We start from the raw sequence: 12,658 nt of genomic DNA, 5'->3' as shown, positions 1-12,658 counted from the left end.
TGTTAAGTTTTAGTTCACCATGTGTCTAAAAAGGCACTTCTGCTATGAGGAGGAAAAAAAACCCTGTATGCTAAAAGAAAGGGTTTGCCCCCTTTTTTTTTAAAGTTGACCTCAGTGGTCTTCATAGTAAATCAAACTACAAATCTTAATCTGAAGGGACAGCAAGACATCTTGTACATACATCTTGTATACATCTTGTAGGAACCTTAGCTTTCCCTCTCCCCAATTATTCAAGTAACAGCTCTAAGAAAAGTCAGTCACTGGTTTATTGTTGCCTTGCAAAGAAGAAACCTGAAAGGACTTAAATGACTTTGCATTTCGTGAAGTTTTTGAAGTAAGACATCATTCGCCTTCTGCGAGAGGCATGGTCTCATGCAGTCAAGCACTGACTGCTTTCACTACTGCAGCTTCCTCTTTCAACAGACAGTTCTATATGAAGGGTTGAAGCTTAGTGTCAGTTTGGTGTTGGTGTGACAAATCCCATTATCTCTTGATACTGCCTAGGAAAGTGGAAAAAGCGGTGGCATTAATACACACAGCATTGTTAACAAAACAACTGAAAATAAGGTCTGACTAATCCTCATCAAGCAGTTGTGTGCCTTCGTTGACTAGGAAGACTTGTGATTCAGCTAAATAGGCTTTTCATCCCCTACCTTGGTGACCTCTTAGAAAGTTTTAAGTACAAATGGGTTAGGTGAAAGCCACCAATAGTATGCAATCCTTATGTGCAAATGCAGTACTGCTTTCCCTCATGTCAGGAGGGGAACATGAGTTGCCATTGCACTATTATAATTTTGGAGGATATAACCAGTAAGATACAGCATAAAGTTTAACTGTCTTACCTTCTCAGTCCTCCAACCATCCTGTTGTCTTTTTCAACTTACGATACTTAATATTGATCACTAAAGATGCTTTTCTATACATCCAAAGTCAAAAGTTTTAGCAGTCTACTGTGTGTATATATAAATATTGTTAGGGAATATATATAATATTAAAACTGCTAAGAATAAGATTGCATTCATCAGTTTATATAAACAAACTATTTTCTGTAGTCCTAATAGTGAATTTTGCAAAGCAACTGACCAAGCATATTTCTGAAATTTAAAACAAACTGAGAAGGTATGTTCATTTCTTCAGTGCTGAACAACCCAGCTGGAAAGTAAAAACGGAGCATGTTCATCGTAGTGTGAAAGCCACTGGACTGAACACCTATGCCAACAGGGGCTCTGAACTATTGTATACATATGAAATATTTTTACAAAATGTACCATAGATGAAACTGGAGTTTCTATTCTAGCAAGAACAGGCCCTTTGCTGCTGCAGCTTGTGGTATGAAGCGTACCTGACAGGCTTTCAGCCAGTAGATAACAAATCCATTGCAGCTGGAAGAGATGTCAAAAATAGCGTCCTGTTATGAACAAGACTTATTTAAATATGCATACCACCAGATTTTGTTTTATATGAACTTAAAAGTGCTGCATATCTTTGCGACACGTGAATGTGGGATTTTTTTCTCATGCAGTTTCTGCCTTATAAATGTTATTCATCTGCAACTTATTTTAATCCGGCAATACGTCTCTGCTGATAAACATACCTGCATCCTGGTGTCTGTGCCCCAGCTAGCACTGATCTTGGTCCAGCCCCACCGTGCAGCAGGGCACTATCTGCTCTCACCCGTGTGTGCTGAAGCGTCTCGGTCTTATTTCAGCACTGCTAACAGGGCAGACGCGGCCTCTTCTGCTGCTGGTTAAGGCAGGGGGAATAAGCAGGGTGACAGCCTGGCCGCCCGGCGGCGGGGACCTTCCTGCGCGCACACGCAGCTCTGTGCCGGGGAGGCCGGGCACCCGCCGGTCCCGGCAACACCTCCCGCCGCTTCCCCCTCCGCCCCGAACCAACCGCCGGCCTCAGCCCCCGTTTCAGAGTCCGGGAAGGCCCGCGGCCCCGACGCCGGCCCGGGTCGCCACGGGCCGCCTTTACCTCCCCGCCGGGCCCGCCGCCATCTTCTCTCGTCCCGTCCCGTCCCGTCACGCCCGGCCAGCAGCCGCGGCGCGGCGCTCCCCGCGCGGCGGCACCGCGCGCGGCCGGCCGAGGGAGTGGGGCTGCCCGCCCAGCCCGGCGCCGCGGCGGGCCCGCGACCGCGCCTCGCGTTTAGGCTTAGGACGCCATCGCCTCCTCCGCGTACCCGCCTGCCTCCCGCCGGGGCTGCGCGGCGGCTGCCCGGTCTCGCAGCGGGCTGCCCGGCCTTGCGGGGCTCAGGAGTTCCGAGAAAGGCAGAGAATTGGGATGTTCCCCCGAGCTGACACCTGGTGTGGTACTCTGCAGCTCAGGAAGAGCAGAAGGAGTAGGGAATCCAGCACAGGAGGACAACAGGTCTAGAGGCCAAACAGCCGCAAAAGAAAATGAGATCCATAGTTACTAGTTTAAAAATACATCTACCTGACTTTTTTGAACATTTGGGATCAGGAATGATCCCAAGGATGAATGAGTGGAGCCTCAGGAGTGATCCTGAGAAAGAAATGCCAGGAGGAGCCAGCACAACCCACCAAGGGAGCCCGCACAGCAGCAGCCTCAGCCGGCTGTGGGCCAGCACAGCGCCCCATCCCACGAAGAGCTGACTCTCACTCTGCCGTTCCCTGCCCTCCTGTTGTGTCTTACAGCCCTACTCCTCAGCCTCCCTCTGCTCTCACTCCATCTTCCCTCCCTTTTGTAACCAAGGATGATGGTGGATTGGCCTTGTCTTAGCAGTCTTAGGTCAAGCCTGGTTGCTACTGCAGATAGTACACTTTGGCCAAACCTCAACTGTTGGGCTTTGTGAGACTAAAAAGTCTGCACAGGTGGTCAGGCTAGATTTTGTAGCACCTTGAGTCTTGCACTAACGTGCTCATCTTCAACCCTTTTGGTCCTTCATTTTCTTCCTTTTTGTTTCCTCTGGCTAATTTTTTTCTTCTAGATCATCAATTGTTTTCATTTAGCTACTTTCTACCCATCAAAAAAAAAAATCAAAGTGCTGTTAAATAAAACTGTGATACTTACTTGAGTTACCACCATCACACTGCTCACTGGATTTGTTTTTTCAGCCTTTTACCTTCTTTGTTCAGCCTGTACCACCACTGGGCAGGAATAGTCTCTAAAGTGCCCAGCGATGTTGAGTAAGGCTGACTGTGAATCAAAATTGTAGTTGCAGTTCCTTAAGTACCTTGGCAGACCCTTAATCCTTCTGTTTGATTCATTATCTGCACAATGGGAATACTAATACTTGTTTTCACTCCCTCTTTAGACATACTCAAAAATTGTCTAGACATAGCCCTGGGCAGCTGTCTCAAGGTGGCCCTGCTTGAGCAGGGTGTTGGACAAGATGACCTCCAGAGGTCCCTTCCAACCTCAACTGCTCTGCAATTCTGTGATTGCCACAGAAGGTACAGTGAAGAACTGATTGGCAGGTGGATACTACAGGGGTGGAGGCCATAGACATATCTAGGCAGGTAGAAGGAAGTCTTGAACTAATGATAGCAAGAAAACCAACAAAAAGCCCAAGGAGAGTCAGCAGTTTAAGACTTAACGGCAAGAAACAATCTGCTGTCCAGCCTACCCTTCACCAGCTATCCTTGAGTTTGGGATTCATGACCCAGAAGACCCAGAAGAGGTAAAACTGCAAGAAGAACAGTAAGCACGTGATGAGTCTGAATGGTAAATATTAAACAGGAGTTTTTTAAGTACACAAGTGGCTATTCTTTAGTATAAATGCCAGCCTATGAAGTAGAAAGACTCGAGCAAAACTCCATCAAACCTAACCTGAAGCAGTTGGTGCTACCATGGTAGCACATGCCATGGGCCAACACCCTCCTTCAGCCTGGCAAGTCCAGCATTCCTCCATGCAGCATAACAAAGAAACAATAGGCTAAAAAAAAAAATGTTACAATGCACAAGTAAGTGGCACAGCATTGGACCATTTCAGCTTTTTGAAAAGTTGTCATATTCTTTTTAAAGAGCAATTCGCCGTTGTGTTACTTTGTGCAAAGTCCTGGCGTTCCCGAACTTTTGCGTGGAGGTGGGTCTGGATAGGACTATGTATTCGTAGACAATTGTTCATTGCAAGGTAGGTTCATTGATCCTCCACAAAGGCAGTGGTAGGAAAAACACCACTAAGGTGTTTCTGAGGTATGTTTTCTGTTTGGAGATTTTTTTGAGAGATTTTCTGATCTGTGTCAACCAAGAGGTTGAGTTGTTTTGGTTGTGATTGCTGTGGCAGAGCAGAGCTTCTGTCCGGGTGGGTTGTTTGACTATGAGCAGTTGTTAAGCTTTCTACCAAGGAGGTCAGTGTAATATGGAAATGATAACCAGGAAGCACTAGAGATGGGCTTCTTGTGTTTGTTCTGGAGCACAAGATAATTCAGCGGACAAGGCCCCCATCCAGCTTTTTAGAGCTCGTTTAAAGCACTTCACAAGAAGGAGAGTATAGTTGGGATGTTCTTGAAAAGTTGAAACAGTAGTTCCATTTTTCATTTTACCATATAAATACGTCATTTTAGACATCTGTTTTATACAGCAAAAACTCAACTTGGAAATTGCTCACAGTACACATCAGGAGGAAAATCACAAGTTCTTTAAAATAGCTTTATCCACTACATGCGTTAGTGTCAAATGTTGGAGTTATTTATAGAAGGATAGCTCTTCTGGTGAATTTGCAATATTTGGGGTTTATTACGGATTAAGATATTCTGTGTGTGTTTGACTTGATGGAGAAATACGTGTGAAAGATAACTGTGAGTTTCCACTGTATCTGCTTTCCCACATGTCTGAACATGTGACACGGCAGAGCCCCTGCCACTGTGCTGGCAGTTGAAATCTGCACCTTACTTGCTCAAATGTCCATTTACATTGAATTTTGCCACAGCCGGAGTTGAGTGAAAACTGAATGTGTTTTTAAGCTTGTAATCATTCTCACTTTGGGTAGCCACTGCTTGTTCTTCCTCAAACCTTCTGCAAAAACCAAGGTTAGCTGATTCTTCCAAGGCTGTATATTTGCAGTTATTCAAGGGATGGTGGAACATTGCAAAAATGTTCAAACAGCTGTCTACAAAATGTGATGTGAGCCTCACCTGTTTCCTCACTGTCCTGTGACCTCCATTCAGGAAAGTATTTCCTTTCCCCTAGACACTGCTGACACTTGCTATGGTAATATTCCAATTCCCAGTATTCACCGTTAAAACTAATGAACTGTTGAAGCCCAGATGGATCACTTTAGTTGTTACAAATAAAGATTAAGAAGCCTTAACTGAGTGTAAGGCTAATTTTTAAAATGCTGCAGTGGATGCATTGTCAGGAGACCTTTAAGTTGAGATTTCAATACACTTGAAGAGGCCTCCCATAACAGCTGGCAGGATTATTAATAGCTGCCACAACTGATTTAGGTAAAGAATGTGTTTCCTTGGAGGATTTTAACTAATGAGTCATGTCATTTTGTTCACCTTAGTTTTTATTTGTTTTGCTTTGAAAGGAAGAAGTTTTTGTTTTGCAGACATGGATACGGACGGTGTGCCTGGGTTTAAAAGCTTGAAAGAGCAGCCTACAAATTCTGGAATATAAGGGCAGGAGTCTCAACTGGGATGTCACCGTGTCTTCAGTGAGCGCATGCTAACCTCCATCAGCTAATGATCTGGCCCCAGACGCTCATAGGCCAGTGTTAGTAAATAGATAAGAGCATGGGTGTTGGTGCAGAGGTCTACACACATATGCACATATGTAACTCTGCAAGCTGGAGGAGAAATTAAAATGTTTATGTGAGACGTCGGAGGAACAACAGCATGCCAAACTCAGAAATGTGTTCCTCTTTCACAGCACCAACCTCCTGCCAAACTGTGTGTGGCATCACAGCAATTAGCCAAGGGAGATCTTTCTGTTGTCATTCATTTAGAAGCCCTGGTATGCTTGCTTTTGGGGGATGAAGCATTTACACCCTGCTTGTATTCAGCATTTCGGGTGACAGCTGCACAGATAGTTGGCGTAATCATAGTGCCAACCAAATTGCAGCAATGTTACAGGTGTCAGGATGGTTGCTTATTTTCAAAACACTGCACATTTCAGATTGTGCATTTCTCATTTGAATAATTACATGTTTTATATTCTTTTACATGCCGTTAAAAATAGGCTAGAGCCTTAAAATCTTTGACAGCTGCAGTGGCACAATTTTTTACTGGCTTCAGTTGGAGTGACTCAATCATCTGACAATTAGCAATAATTTTGCAATGCATATTTTGGAATCTACAAGGCTCATTTAGAGAAAAAAGTCATTTCCTACAAAGTGAAGATAGCAGTCTAGTCTTTCACAGTGGTATTTTTCCCCGGCTACTTGCCACTTTAAGTTCCTGTTGACTATATAGGAGTAGGATATCATTCCATTGATGCTTGTGTCTGGTTTTTTTTATGACGGCACCTCTTTGAGTTCAATGCAGTTACCGAGAATTTACGCTAGTATTAAGAAGAAGAGAAATAGGTCCTCAGCCCTAGATCCTCAGAATGGGAGGCAGTAACCCAAACGTGACTGAGCACACTAATATCTCTCACACAAAATCAACATGAAGAGTATGTTGTTAACATTGTAGTGTGGCCCTCAAGTGTCGCAGAAATGCAAGAACTACAGTTGCCTGAACATTTATCAGAATTTCCAGCTGTTGAATGCTTAACTGCATGATGCTAACGGTGTTGTTTCAATGCAGTTTTCTTGCTTCATGATCTAATGTATAATTATATTCTCATGCCCTCTTTACTTCCAAAGTCCCTCTACAGCTTTTATTGCACAGGAGGGAATGTACTTAGCTAGCAAGCAACTGGATCAGATTTTTTCTCTTCATTTTCCCTTTCCCTGCTCATGACTCTTCTTCACATCTTCTGCCCTGTGTCAAAAATCCTGTGCTTTTCCTTGGACCATCCCTTCTTTTCATCATTAGGATTCCCATGCTGCCTGCACCTCACCATCCATGCTACAGCAGTGCAGTTACAACTAGTGCATTAACATGAGGCTGAAGAAGCTGCAGCAAGTGGTGCCAACAGCTGAATAAATGATTCTTTTATGATTTCGAACATAATCACGTCAGTCACCTACTGTTTTCAAGTTATAGAATCACAGAGCCATAGAATGGTTTGGTTTGGAAGGGACCTTGAAGATCATCTAGTTCCAACTCCCCTGCCATGGGCAGGAACACCTACCACTAGACCAGGTTGCTCAAAGCCCCATCCAATCTGGCCTTAAACACTTCCAGGGAGGGGGCATCCACAGCTTCTCTAAGCAACCTGTTCCAGTGTCTCACCACCCTCACAGGAAAGAATTTCTTCCTAATATCAATCTAAATCTACCCTCTTTCAGTTTAAGACCGTTACCCCTCGTCCTGTCACTACTTGCCCTTGTAAAAAGTCCCTCTCCTGCTTTCCTGTATACCCCCTTCAGGCACTGGAAGGCTCCTCTGGACTCGCTTCAACAGCTCCATGTCCTTCTCGTGTTGGGGGGCCCAGAGCTGGACGTGGTACTCCAGGTGGGGTCTCATGAGAGCAGAGTAGAGGGGCAGAATCACCTCCCTTGACCTGCTGGTCACGCTTCTTTTGATGCAGCCCAGGATATGGTTGGCCTTCTAGGCTGCAAGTGCACATTGCTGGCTCATGTTGAGCTTCTCATCAACCATCACCCCCTTGTCTACCAGTGCTGTAACCTGTTCCAGTGTCTCACCACCCTCACAGTAAAGAATTTCTTCCTAATATCAATCTAAATCTACCCTCTTTCAGTTTAAGACCGTTACCCCTCATCCTATCACTACATGCCCTTGTAAAAAGTCCCTCTCCAGCTTTCCTGTAGGCCCCCTTCAGGTACTGGAAGGCTCCTAGAAGGTCTCCCTGGAGCCTTCTCTTCTCCAAGCTGAACAGCCCCAACTCTCTCAGCCTGTCTTCAGAGGAGAAGTTCTCCAGCCCTCTAATCATCTTCGTGGCCCTCCTCTGGACTCGCTCCAACGGCTCCGTGCCCTTCTTATGTTGGGGGCCCCAGAGCTGGACGCAGTACTCCAGGCGGGGTGTAATGAGAGTGGAGTAGAGGGGCAGAATCACCTCCCTTGACCTGCTGGTCACGCTTCTTTTGATGCAGCCCAGGATACGGTTGGCCTTCTGCGCTGCAAGTGCACATTGCCGGCTCAAGTTGAGCTTCTCATCAACCATCACCCCCTTGTCTACCAGTGCTGTAACCTTGTTGTAGGAGGCCACCAAATTTGTCAGGCACAATTTGCCCTTCGTGAAGCCACTTTGGCTGTTCTGTTGGTTATTCATTTATTTAAAGTCAACCAACACACTTCAGTGCTTTGATGTCCAAAACCAATCTTTGAAGGCTCTGATCAGTACACAGCCAGTGTCTTTCTGTGCTGCAGTCTTCCAGAAGAGGTGAAAATCCAAGATCTTAACTTCTTTGGGTTGTTAAAGTTTCCATAAGGTTTTCAGTACACGTGGGAGTATTTTGACCAAATTCCAACCTTGAGAATCACGACTTCATACGGATAAATTTTCTCTGCACTTAATTTTCTCTACACTCTTCATTGTTGCTTCTTGACAGAAGTGGTCATGCAGTAGCTATGCACTGGCATACCATTGCCTCATTCCTGTAGGGCAGCGACACTATTACCAGGAGTGCAAAAGGTGGAGACCAGTTTATCTCCAGCATGACCACATCAATGAGGATTACAATCACAGCAATGGCACAGAGGAGCACACGTGCAAAACATCTCCCAGGTGCAGAAGAGATTTCTGCACTGGCCTGACATGGGCTGTTATGGGGAGCTCAGGCAGGCTGATGGGGTTCGGAAAGTCTGTTCTCAGCAATCTGGTGGCTTCAACACCCTTTGTAATTGCAGCCACAGCCAAAAATGCAGCTGCTTGTCTGGCTGATGATCAGGGGGACAAGAGACCTGGGTTTCCTTAGGTTGGAAGAGTGACTTACACATCTCTGCCCTCATGCTTCTGCAGAACCAAAGCCCTTGGTCTGCATGTAGGAAGAGTGCGAGAAATTCTTCAAAGGCTGATTTCACCAAGTGAACGGCAGTGGATTTCCTGGTTATTTACAGCTTAACCTAAACAGCCTGAGCATTCATTTGGCCTTCAGAAACCTCTTTTTCTATGTATCCCCACCACCCACCTCATACTGGGGCAGAAGTTAGAATTAGTCTGGAGGATCACAGCAAGAGTGACTAGAGAACTAGAAAACATGGTTGGGAGGTTGAGATGAAGAATTTGGTTTGTTTGTCCTAAAAAAAGAAAAAAGAGTGAGTAGACATGGACAAAGACTTTGGAGGCGTGGTGTTGAAGAGGATGGTAACCAGTTATCTGCCAAATCCATGAGGGAAAGTGCAAGTATAATTGAGCCTAATATGCAGCAAAAGACAACTGGGTTTGGAAAACTTTGCACTTCCATGGGCCAATGTCATTAAATCTCCGGGTAGAGTGCAAGTCTATAACAGCAAGTTGGACAGCTGTCCCCAACAGGTTCTCATCTTGTACCAGGTCCTGCCTCCAAGAAGGCAGCCATCTTCTGGAGCTTCTTCCACTCCTGTTCTCCCTGCTGTTGCATGCTGCAGGGAACATGTACAGGAGCAACCTAGCAATGTTGTTGGATCTCTTAGTTAGGGATCAGCTTGTGGATCAGGTAGGTGTCAGATCAGTTCACCTCTTGAAGTGCCCTCTGCCCTCAACTGTAAATTTTAAAACACTATGTGGGAAGTTTTTTTAACTCTGCACTTCATCCTGGTTTTGGTACATCTCTCAGGCTCCACTGTTACAGCCATTTGCAAAAGCAACAGAAACTTTTACTTTTCTGAAGACTTTTTCAGAGTTAAATGAATTCATATGATTTCACTGGCTTACATACTGTGCAACCTTTGCATCTTGATGCAGTCAGACTCCCTGTTTTGCATTTCATTTCAGTGCATTCTGTGAGACTAACTAGAACTTACTAGGAAACTGAGTTTTTCTAAATTATTTTTCTAATTTATCTCCCTTGATCTTGTTTTCCATTTCTTCTCTGATTTCACATCTCTCCATGTTCTTGGTCTCAGTTTTTCCTGCTGAGAAGTGCTGATTGCTGTGCAGCATACGTTTTTTCCTGTAGAAACAGAGCTACAATGGTAAACGCTTCTTCCCTTGAGTCTCCTCTTTGCATTAAGGAAAAAAAAACTCTATCTTCTTATTAATCAGGAGAGAACGTGTCCCCAGCAGCCTGTCTTCAATCTGAGCCTGACATGGAGGTTGATATAACAACTTGCAGTACTGATTTAAGTGACACATCTGTTACTGAGAAATAAAAACCTAGTAAGTGAGCATCTCTCCGTGAAACGTTAACCCTTGTGTAAAGACCTATTTACACATCAAAAAACCCAAAGGCATTTTCAGCTGACGTAAATCAGCGTAGGCCCAGCTGTGCGGATTTACACCACCTATTCTGTTTTACACCACCTATTCTGTTTTACACCAAACGCTCTCCATCATATTGGCAATCTTACCTCTAGCTATGTAGAACTATAATCCGTATATACGTGGATTGGCCCCTGTTGGACATGGCCAAGCAATCCTCAGCAGGTCAAAAGCTCTGGAGTAAGATTTTCCTTTAAGCAGGCCTCATTCTCCAGACCTACCCTTTAACATTGCTCAGTTTTGATGATTAGTCTCCTAAGATTGCTCAGGGTGAACAAATTGAACAAATTTATCTTCTAATAAAGCTGCCAGGATTCATGTTGCTGAGGTCCTCCAAGAACCTAAAACACCCCTTCAGACTGTTTACAGAAAATTGAGAGGAAGTGAATTGCAAGCAGGGGTTTTGCACCTATGGCAGCCTGAAGACCTTTGCCTCTGTAAGATCTGGGAGCAGGTCCTGTCTGCCCATAATTGAGGTGTGTTTGTTAGAGCACTGTAAGCCTATATGCAGACCTCACTTTGGGCTGAATGGCATATTTCAGCATAAGCTTGTGCTTGTCTGATCTAAACCTAATGAAAATAAACTGGGTTTAAACTAAGGGAAGACTGATTTTCACTGGCTTCTGCACTAAATGAGCTACATCAGGTTTTAAATCACACTTTGAAAGAAGACCCTAGAACTCTTCATGCAGGCAAGCCTTTAAGCTTCAATTTGTTTGTGTGGTGTACAGACCAGAGAGTACAAAGGGCATTGTTGTTCTCCCCCCAGCTCTGATCCACACATCTCTTTCTTTCTTCACTTGTTATTTTCTGCTGGACCCATGAGGTCATCTCAGTTTGACTGTCCATTTGTGACCGCAATAATAATATTTTAGAAGATGTCACATGTGGTGAAAATACCTGTCCTAATACTGTTAACAGCATGGTGAAAGACAGGCTGATCTTCACCTGGCCAGGGCTAGAAGCAGACTCTGAAAGTGCTGTTTTCTTTATCTGGGACTGATTTCAGTCTCAAGACTATTTGCCAGCTTGACATGCCATCAGATTTCCAAAATACTCAGAGGAAGGATTTGCACTTACATCTGCACACTGATGAGTGCCCTCTCTGATTCCCCTCCCTGAGCTCATTAACATGCATGTCTTCCCTTATTAGTGTTCGTCATTTATGTGAACAGCTGGTAACTGTTCTGTTTTCCTTCTCGTCAAAAAGAGGGCTTCACAGCCATGAGGAAAATTAGTATTAGGTACAAGCAATTTTTAATAGTGACTCCAGGTCCATTAATTTTTTCATTATCATCATCATCATGGCAAGGGTGGGCAGGTAGGCTGCAGGCCTGATTCTCATCTCACTTGGAAGAGTATAAAGGGAGAGAAACTCTTCTGAAGGCAGCAGGGTTATACCAATGCAAACTGGGGTAAGTGTGAATGAGGGTCTGACTCTCATTACATTTTTTTCATGGCTGCCTTTAAAATATGAGTAGTTTCTCTTCCAAATCCATTTTAAGTGTAATTAACTGTAATGATTTTTTTTCCTGCTTGTGTTTCTCAAATACGTTCTCCACCAAAGATTTTAAATGACTCTTCTGGCTGTATATCTTATGGTCAAGGTAGAAATTATTTCTTTCACATATGTAAGGAGAAGATGAAAAAGTAAGAGATAATTGGAAACTAGATGTATTTGCTGGGGTCCACTTCGATTTTTCCCTCAGCAGATGACTGTTTAAGATGGAATATGCATTTCTAGTGGATCATGGCTGTATTCAGGACTCTGAGCAATAGTCAGGTCACGAGATTTTGTGAAGTGTCTGAAATATTCCAGAGTTTAGATCTCTACCTTCCAGGTTGAAAGCAGTTTTGGAGTGATATCTTACCCTGGATTTTTTAATTAAAGGTCCTCCATGCCTTTCATCTAGGACATAAGATCTTCTCCATTTTTCTCTTCTCAAGCCATAACACTGAGAACACATTTATTTTCCATAGGAATCAACAGCAATATACTCATCAACAATTTTTTCCCTGGTATAAGAAGCTCGGTTAGATAAGGTGTGGTAGAGGTGGAGTGTGTTTTCCATGCTCCCCATGGAGAAAAAAATAGAGGGAGTGGAGGCAAGAGTCCCAGCACTGAGGGCAAGGCCTGTTGAGGGTAAGGATGTCTTCAGCCATGTGATTTAGTAGAGATGTGCCTCCATTCACATGGCCTCACACAGGCCAGGAGCACTTA

The 12,658-nt window shown here is 44.3% G+C and overlaps 1 long non-coding RNA gene and 1 other non-coding gene across 2 annotated transcripts; both read right to left on the bottom strand.

Annotated features, from left to right (window-relative positions):
• Positions 1-252: 252 nt before the first annotated feature.
• On the bottom strand, positions 253-1,971 carry LOC137676795 (uncharacterized). Its single transcript, XR_011050137.1, has 2 exons — positions 1,595-1,971; positions 253-500 (listed from the first exon to the last, which is right to left on the bottom strand). It is a non-coding gene; the product is annotated as an uncharacterized lncRNA (long non-coding RNA).
• LOC137676971 (small nucleolar RNA SNORA47) lies at positions 729-857 on the bottom strand. Its single transcript, XR_011050202.1, has one exon. It is a non-coding gene; the product is annotated as a small nucleolar RNA SNORA47 (small nucleolar RNA).
• Positions 1,972-12,658: the final 10,687 nt, after the last annotated feature.

Source organism: Nyctibius grandis, chromosome Z (genome assembly GCF_013368605.1).
Source record: "Nyctibius grandis isolate bNycGra1 chromosome Z, bNycGra1.pri, whole genome shotgun sequence".
Taxonomy (NCBI): Eukaryota; Metazoa; Chordata; class Aves; order Nyctibiiformes; family Nyctibiidae; genus Nyctibius; species Nyctibius grandis.
This window is presented reverse-complemented; position numbering and strand designations above follow the sequence as displayed.